General features: G+C 45.3%; 2 non-coding genes across 2 annotated transcripts; both read right to left on the bottom strand.

Moving 5' to 3' along the window:
• Nucleotides 1-428: 428 nt before the first annotated feature.
• Nucleotides 429-501, bottom strand: trnav-cac (transfer RNA valine (anticodon CAC)). The gene has a single exon. It is a non-coding gene; the product is annotated as a tRNA-Val (tRNA).
• Nucleotides 502-3832: 3331 nt separating this feature from the next.
• On the bottom strand, nucleotides 3833-3905 carry trnav-aac (transfer RNA valine (anticodon AAC)). The gene has a single exon. It is a non-coding gene; the product is annotated as a tRNA-Val (tRNA).
• Nucleotides 3906-9833: the final 5928 nt, after the last annotated feature.

Genomic DNA, 9833 nt, shown 5'->3' on the forward strand with positions numbered 1-9833 from the left:
TGACAACATTATTGAGGTGAATCAGAGGAGAAACATTCCGTATGATTATTATTAAAATGAACACCAGAGAGCTCAACCACATCATGAATGCCCTGGCCGGCTCACGGAAACTGTTTCAAGGAGTCAACGCCTGCGATCAGCTGCCTAAATTTAAGATCAAGAATTTACCTGCAATGTACATAATCAACACACACCCTAAAAATATGCCCGGAGAACATTGGCTGGCTATTTATCTAAGGGAGGACCATCGTGGTGAATTTTTTGATTCCTATGCAAACCCCCCGGATTTCAGACCTTTCCCTCGGAAGATCAATAACTTTCTGCTCAACAACTGTCAAGAAACCATTTACAGCGGTCGTCAAGTACAAAGTCTTCAGACCTTCACTTGTGGTCAGCACTGTGTGCACTAGCACGCATGCACCGCGGGTTGTTTCCGCCCGGTTTCGAACCAGGGACCTTTCGCGTGTGAGGCGAACGTGATAGCCACTACACTACGGAAACCGACCTGTCCTGGTGTTTCGAATGGCTCCCATCGAAGCCGGCTGGTAAAACGCGCACAGGCGTTTCCCGTGGGCCAGCCTGTGAGATAAAGGTTTCTACACTCACCTAAAGGATTATTAGGAACACCTGTTCAATAACCAACCAATCATATGGCAGTTGCTTCAATGCATTTAGGGGTGTGGTCCTGGTCAAGACAATCTCCTGAACTCCAAACTGAAAGTCTGAATGGGAAAGAAAGGTGATTTAAGCAATTTTGAGCGTGGCATGGTTGTTGGTGCCAGACGGGCTGGTCTGAGTATTTCACAATCTGCTCAGTTACTGGGATTTTCACGCACAACCATTTCTAGGGTTTACAAAGAATGGTGTGAAAAGGGAAAAACATCCAGTATGCGGCAGTCCTGTGGGCGAAAATGCCTTGTTGATGCTAGAGGTCAGAGGAGAATGGGCCGACTGATTCAAGCTGATCGAAGAGCAACTTTGACTGAAATAACCACTCGTTACAACCGAGGTATGCAGCAAAGCATTTGTGAAGCCACAACACGTACAACCTTGAGGCGGATGGGCTACAACAGCAGAAGACCCCACCGGGTACCACTCATCTCCACTACAAATAGGAAAAAGAGGCTACAATTTGCACAAACTCACCAAAATTGGACAGTTGTTGCCTGGTCTGATGAGTCTCGATTTCTGTTGAGACAGAATTTGACGTAAACAGAATGAGAACATGGATCCATCATGCCTTGTTACCACTGTGCAGGCTGGTGGTGGTGGTGTAATGGTGTGGGGGATGTTTTCTTGGCACACTTTAGGCTCCTTAGTGCCAATTGGGCATCGTTTAAATGCCACGGCCTACCTGAGCATTGTTTCTGACCATGTCCATCCCTTTATGACCACCATGTACCCATCCTCTGATGGCTACTTCCAGCAGGATAATGCACCATGTCACAAAGGTTGAATCATTTCAAATTGGTTTCTTGAACATGACAATGAGTTCACTGTACTAAACTGGCCCCCACAGTCACCAGATCTCAACCCAATAGAGCATCTTTGGGATGTGGTGGAACGGGAGCTTCGTGCCCTGGATGTGCATCCCACAAATCTCCATCAACTGCAAGATGCTATCCTATCAATTTGGGCCAACATTTCTAAAGAATGCTTTCAGCACCTTGTTGAATCAATGCCACGTAGAATTAAGTCAGTTCTGAAGGCGAAAGGGTGTCAAACATAGTATTAGTATGGTGTTCCTAATAATCCTTTAGGTGAGTGTATTTTCACTGACCTATTTTGCATTGCTCAAGGACACATCAGGACACTTTGGAAACTCTTTCAAAGGAAGAACGCCCTGAGCTATGACAAGACTTACACTTACCCCAACAAGGTGATGCTCAATGGCTTGTTCAAACAGCTGCTGCTCGTCTTGTGCCACCATCAGACAATCACAGAGCTATTGTGCCTTCTACACCTTACGGTAGCTTTACTTTAACAATAATAATGACGGCGACCACGACGACAAAAAGAAAAACAAGAACAACAACAACAACAACAAGAACAATAACATCATCATCAGATTTTAATTAAAAGTGGCTACACCAGCGTTTACAATTTCAACCTGTCGACGGACGGACGCTCTGAGTCCAACAATTTCGGGAACTCCAATGAAGAAAAGCCACCTACCGCCTCTGGGGAACCACGAGGGCAAGCAGGACGAAAAGGGCCGGCCCACAGCAGGCTCTTTCCGCCCGGTTTCAAACCGGGGACCTTTCGTGCGTTAGGCGAACGTGATAGCCACTACACTACGGAAACCAACCCGTCCTGGTGTTTCGAATAACTCCTATCGAAGCCGGCTGGTAAAACGCACACAGGCGTTTCCCGTGGGCCAGCCTGTGAGATAAAGGTTTCTATTTTCACTGACCTATTTTGCATTGCTCAAGGGCACATCAGGACACTTTGGAAACTCTTTCAAAGGAAGAACGCCCTGAGCAATGACAAGACTTACACTTACCCCAACAAGGTGATGCTCAATGGCTTGTTCAAACAGCTGCTGCTCGTCTTGTGCCACCATCAGACAATCACAGAGCTATTGTGCCTTCTGCACCTTACGGTAGCAACAAATCTAACTACTGCTTTACTTTAACATTAATAATGACGGCGACTACGACGACAACAAGAACAACAACAACAACAACAACATCAACAAGAACAACAACAACATCATCATCATCATCATCAGATTTTAATTAAAAGTGGCTACACCAGCGTTTACAATTTCAACCTGTCGACGGACGGACGCTCTGAGTGCACCGATTTCGGGATACTTCGGAAACTCTTTCAAAGGCAGGACGCCCTGCGATCAGACAGTGCCTGCACTTAGCCCAACAAGGTGATGCTGAATGGCTTGTTCAAACGGCTGGTGGTCTTCCGTCACCACCAGACTATCAGAGCTATTTTGCGCCTTCAACTACATAAGAGTAACAGCAATGTCACCGATCCTGCTACTGTCGTATTGCAACAGCAACGACATGTATCGATTTTAAAAGTGTCAGTTCCAGCGCCTCGCAAAGCTACCCTTCTGCGATCATTTGTTCTCAAGGTCAGGATTTCTTGCCACTCCGAGGAAGAGAAAACGACGGCCGGCCATGGGGCAGAGAGATGAGGACGGGTAACACGGCACTGGCACGCGTGCACCGCGGGTTGTTTCCGCCCAGTTTCGAACCAGGGACTTCTCGCGTGTGAGGCGAACATGATAGCCACTACACTACAGAAACCAACCTGTCCTGGGGTTTCGATTGGCTCCCATCGAAGCAGGCTGGTAAAACGCGCACAGGCGTTTCCCGTGGGCCTGCCTGTGAGATAAAGGTTTCTATTTTCACTGACCTATATTGCATTGCTCAAGGGCACATCAGGACACTTTGGAAACTCTTTTAAAGGAAGAATGCCCTGAGCTATGACAAGACTTACACTTACCCCAACAAGGTGATGCTCAATGGCTTGTTCAAACAGCTGCTGCTCGTCTTGTGCCACCATCAGACAATCACAGAGCTATTGTGCCTTCTACACCTTACGGTAGCAACAAATCTAACTACTGCTTTACTTTAACAATAATAATGACGGCGACCACGATGACAACAAGAACAACAACAACAACATCATCATCATCATCATCATCAGATTTTAATTAAAAGTGGCTACACCAGCGTTTACAATTTCAACCTGTCGACGGACGGACGCTCTGAGAGCACCGATTTCGGGCACTCCAATGAAGAAAAGCTACCCACCGCCTCCGGGGAACCACGAGGGCAAACAGGACGAAAAGGGCCGGCCCACAGCAGGCTGTTTCCGCCCGGTTTCGAACCGGGGACCTTTCGCGTGTTAGGCGAACGTGATAACCGCTACACTACGGAAACTGACACCGCCACGTCTTGCTTCAAACGGTTACCGTTGAAGCCTGCTGGTAAAACGGGCTCAGGCATTTCAGGTCGGCTAGACTGTGAGATGGCGTCTGAAGTGCCGCGAAAGGATGCCATTTTCACAGACCTGTTTGGCATTGCTAAAGGGCACATCAGGACACTTCGGAAACTCTTTCAAAGGCAGGACGCCCTGCGCTCTGACAGTGCCTGCACTTAGCCCAACAAGGTGATGCTGAATGGCTTGTTCAAACGGCTGGTGGTCTTCCGTCACCACCAGACTATCAGAGCTATACTGCGCCTTCAACTACATAAGAGTAGATAGTAGGGTTTTTTGGGTACGTTGGAACCTTTTGAGACGGTAATTGAATACTCTTATGAGGACTGGTTGAAGGTGATGGCCTGGAGAGATCTGGGGCTTGTGGATAAGACTCTAGAAGGCTTGCAAGAGGGTCCAAGAGAATGCGAAATGGAGTCTCCGACTCAGGGTTTTGAAAGGTGTGAATGGGAAAGCTTGCAGAACTACGACAGACGACGTGTGGGGTTTTGGAGGGGGGTCTGACGGCTCAGGGGCTACTCTCTTCTAAGAGGGCGGTGTGTCGTGACGTAGTGAAGAGATAGGATAAAAGGTGCAACAATTCATTCATGGTTTAAAATTAAAGAGAATGTCTTACCCGAAAGCTGCGGACGTCGACAGGCTCTACAGGCCTCTTCAAACCCGGGATCACCCCTGGTTCTATTCCCCAGATTTTGTATACACTCTGGAACCCTTTGACTGTGGTTACTCTCCAAGACCTCAGACCCCGGTCCCTCAGGACGAAACAACATGCGGTGCGATGGATGTCCAAATGAGTCTCGGGGATCCCCAGCCTCTGGAGCTCATGGAGGGCCTTGATTTTGCCGAACTGTCTACCGTCTGTGCGTCTCAGGAGGGGGTCAGTCCAATGGATGGAGAAACACCCCACAAACCACCAGGCGACCCAATGAGCATCGGACTGTCCCGGGGGCGTGATGAAGACGCAGGATTTTTGCCCGGGGTATGTGACCAAGTAAGCAGAGTGGTTAAAAGCACCCTGGTGTATATTCTGAGTGCTCTCATCGACCGAGCTCTGAAAGAAGTCTGTCGGGGGTGTGAAGTGAATCACCCCAGTCAGTTGAGACACAGTTGTTTGTTTGAACCAGACCGTTACTATTTCCTGTTCTATTTCAACGTGTTTTACAGAAGACTGAACAAACCGTGGCTGAAACCGGCACTAATCAAGGCGCTCTCTTACTCCCACATACATGTCACTGTGGGACAAGTCCAGAAAATCATAGATGAGATTTTGCTGGAGCTGAAAAAGGAGCCGTTTATAATAGAGAAACTTGGGCAGCTGCTCAATGACCTGGATGAGCCGAGTAGAAAAACCGCTGGCAAGCTAAAAGCTTATTTCTTCCGTAAAGAAGTTAAAGCTGGGGGCAGCGACGAAGAATTCGACATCTACGCCACTGATTCAGACTCTGACCTGAACTAAGGGACTTTGAACATGGGGAATGTTCTGGACTGCTTCTGCAACTGGTTCTGTCATCAACACTCAGCAGCTAACCTGAGAGCGCTATTACACCATGTGCTTGACAGAAAAGTAGCCAACGCGAGCCTTTTCTCTACAGATTTAACCATCGATGAGGATCAACTTTCAAACCTGGAAAAGTGAATGGCTGCTGTAACAAAGACCGGGGGGTACGAACACTGGGATGAAGGGCTCAAGGGGGCCAAGAATGATATTAGGCCATTTCATCAACATCTGTATGACCTTTTACTGAGCATGTTTAATACACCTCTGTTTACTTTTAAAATAGGTCATATTGTTGTTTTATTTACATATGTAACTGAGGTGTGTGCCTACAAGATAAAGAAACAGGTATATTTGTTGATATAGATCAAGTAACCAATCATCTGATTTATTTTTGTCTGGACCGTAGAAAAAATTGTTGTGTATGTTATACTTTTCTCAAATGTCTAAAAAGTGGTATCTGCTCTCCTGAAGTTGAATAAAAAACCTTGTATAAAAACTTTGCGCATAGTGTGGGTCTGTGTGGTTATTTGACAGAATGACTCGGCAAGCTCCCCAAATGCAGGAACTATACTACAACCCAGCCAAGATTGGGGGTTTGGCGGGTAAGAAGGGTTTTCAAAGAGGACTCGCTGAGGCCGGAGTGAAGGTTAATGATGTGGTTGTTTCAGAATGGTTACGAGAACAAGACGCCTATACCTTACATAAACCTCTCAGGATTAACTTTAAAAGAAACCGCGTATATGCAACTGACATAGATTCACAATGGCAAATGGATCTAGTCGATATGTCAAATTTATCAAAACATAACAATGGTCACAAATTGATGTTGATGTGTATCGATGTGTTATCAAAATATGCCTGGGCTCGCATTCTACATAATAAAACAGGTCGGGCGGTGACAAGGGCCTTTGAGGATATATTGTCCCAGGGTCGATGTCCTAAAAAACTGCAGACTGATAAAGGAAAAGAGTTTCTCAACAGAGAATTTCAGAATCTACTGAAGAGACACAAAATACATCATTTCACCACCGGTAATGAGCTTAGGGCATCGGTAGTGGAGAGGTTTAACCGCACCATAAAGACCAAAATGTGGAGATATTTTACAGCGGTCAACACGTTCAAGTATTTTGATAAAGTTCAAGATTTTATCGATGCTTACAACCAAGGGTATCACACCAGTATTAAAATGAAGCCTTTAGATGTTGATCAAAGTAATTCTTTTAAGGTCTATAAAAAATTATACCGACCATTTATTAAGAAGGGAAAAACTACTTATTAGTTCAACATCGGTGATGTGGTTCGCGTTTCAAAGCTAAGGAGTACTTTTGCCAAAGGTTATGAAGAAACATTTTCTGACGAATATTTTACAGTTACCGAACAGTTGGCTAGAGACCCCCCCGTGTACCGGTTAAAAGACTATGACAGGGAGGATATAGAAGGAACGTTTTACGAAGCCGAGTTACAAAAAATTATTGTGGGTAAAGACAGTGTATACAGAGTTGAAAAGATATTAGCTGAAAAAACCCAGAACCGGAAAAAATATGTGTTGATGAAATGGCTTGGATGGCCTGAAAAGTTCAATAGTTGGGTCCCGGAACAACAGGTTTGCGATATTCAATCCTTATAACAACATGCCCGCGGGTGTGTTGGGGGCATTACTTTCGATTCTCAAGATGGAATCAGGAGGCTTCTACGTGACTCTACCCAGTAATGCCTCTCTCGATATATATCCTAAAAATGAAATATCCAGTTACACGGTACAATTTGGAAAATCTATAGATCTAAGGGGGTCGTGGGAAGTGGGGTTGGCGGAAATACAGTATCCTTACACTTGGGCTGTTTTACAAGATAAGGATGCCACCTTCGCCATTTTTGATGATGTTAAAAAGAGTCAATGGACATTCACGATACAAGGAGGTTATTATGACAATGTGGATAAAATATTAGATGAGATGCATAAACAGTTCTCAGAAGGCACCCCCAACATCAAGCTATATTACAACCCTATTAAAAACAGAGTGTACAAGGTGTCAAAACCAGGTATTAGCATTCAAACCAGCGGCCAACTGGGGCGTATATTTGGGTTCTATTCTGACACAGAGAGCAGGTTCTCAGAAGTGGTGGGGCGGCTTTTACACTCTTTATGTGTATACGGATATCATAACCCACCAGAGGGTCGGGGATAGTTATGTCCCCCTTTTGAGAAATGTACTTAATAAAGGTAAAAGCAATGACATGGTCACAATTACTTATGACAAACCACACTACGTACCAGTCTCAAAGACCCACTTTGACAACATCACGATCGAAGTAAAATCGGATCAGAATATCAACGTACCCTTCCGCTTCGTTAAAGTTAATGTCAAACTACATTTTCGACCCCTGAAACAGTTTGTACATTATTAAAATGGCTACCTCGAGGGGTTATGTAGATCCTAGCGCCTATGTGGATTATTACAAGATGCAAGATGGAACGGCTTGCCCGGTATTGTAGGAGCCCCCACAATGTATGGCGCCGGTCTAGGAGGACTCTTTCGTGGTCTCTTTAGAATGGCCATACCCCTGCTTAAGAGAGGCTTTGCTATAGCCAGACCCCACTTGAAATCAGCGGCTAAAAATATTGTTAGTGACGTGTTCACCAATGTTATGAACCGGGCAGCTAGCCATGAGCATCAGGAGGGTTCGGGTCTCATGGTAATGGCGAGGAGGGGGGTAAAAGAAGAAACAGCATGTGTCCACCAGGGGGCGACAAAGATCCGTGGCTAACAAAAAACGAAGAATCTCTCATTCTCCAACATATCGTGGAAATACTCGGAGAAGGAAGCAGCACAAGAAAAAACCTGCAAAAAGAAAGTCTCAAAGAAAGAAAAATAGAGCCTCAGGATACATCTTTTAAACATGTCTTTTGTCCACAGTCTATCGGAAGAATGCGTCAAATCAGAACTGGATCTGTTTACAGTTCCATACACTCAAACGAGTATAGATAAGATCATATATGTAGAGATTCCCCCTCTTTCTGCAATTTCAGACACGGCCCCTCTGGAGTTTTTTATAGCTGGCAATGGCGAGGATTATATTGATTTGAATAACACATTTATTTTAATGAACTGTAAAGTGACTGATGAGGATGGCGATGCAATCGAGAAGACGACCAACGCTGGGGTCATCAATTACCCGGTGGCCACCATGTTTTCACAGGTGGATGTGACCCTGGGAAATCGGCTCATTAGTCAAAGCAGCAATACTTACCCCTATAGAGCCATGATGGAGTGTATACTTAATTATAGTGAGGAGACCCTAAGCAAACAGTTCAACCCCGGCCTTTTCTTCAAAGACATCCCGGAAGCTATGGACGACAAGGATCCAGAGGGACTCAATAAGGGTTTGCAAAAAAGAACGGCCTTTTCAACAGAAGGGAGGACCTTTGAGCTAATGGGGCATATCCATGCAGACATATTTTTCCAAGAAAAACTCATGCTCAACGGGGTAGACATTAAAATTAAAATGATCCGTAGTAAAAGTGCTTTTTGTCTGATGACCCCTGATACTGAAAAATATAAACTGACCATATTATCGGCCTCGCTGTTTGTGAAAAAAGTGTCCGTCTCCCCGGCGGTTAAACTAGGACACGCGCAGGCGTTAATGACGGCAAACGCCAAGTACCCGATCGAAAGAGTCTATATGAAAGTCCACAGTATCCCCGCAGGGACACGGGTGATGAACCAGGAAAATCTGTTTCTAGGACAGCTCCCAAAACAGGTTATTATAGGTCTCGTGGATAATGATGCATTTACCGGGGTTTACAACAAGAACCCCTTTAACTTTAAACATTATAACGCGGAATTTATAGCGTTGTACGTCGATGGTGTGCAGGTTCCATCCAGACCTTTTCAACCTGACTTTGAAAACGGCAATGTGGTTCGTGAATATGACAGTGTAGTACTGGCTACGGGTCGCCATCTCAAGGATCAAACTCCCGGCTGATCGATCGCCGGGAATACTGCAGCGGTTACACCCTGTACGGTTTCAACCTGACCCCTGACGAAGAGTGTGGACAACATTTTTCACTGATGAAGACGGGCAATATGCGTTTGGAGATGCGTTTCAAGCAGCCTCTACCACGCACTGTAAATATGGTCGTGTATGCAGTGTTTGACAACATTATTGAGGTGAATCAGAGGAGAAACGTTATGTATGATTATTATTAAAATGAACACCAGAGAGCTCAACCACATCATGAATGCCCTGGCCAGCTCACGGAAACTGTTTCAAGGAGTCTACACCTGCGATCAGCTGCCTAAATTTAAGATCAAGAATTTACCTGCAATGTACATAATCAACACACACCCTAAAAATATGCCCGGAGAACATT

This window comes from Amia ocellicauda, assembly GCF_036373705.1.
Source record: "Amia ocellicauda isolate fAmiCal2 chromosome 11 unlocalized genomic scaffold, fAmiCal2.hap1 SUPER_11_unloc_2, whole genome shotgun sequence".
Taxonomy (NCBI): Eukaryota; Metazoa; Chordata; class Actinopteri; order Amiiformes; family Amiidae; genus Amia; species Amia ocellicauda.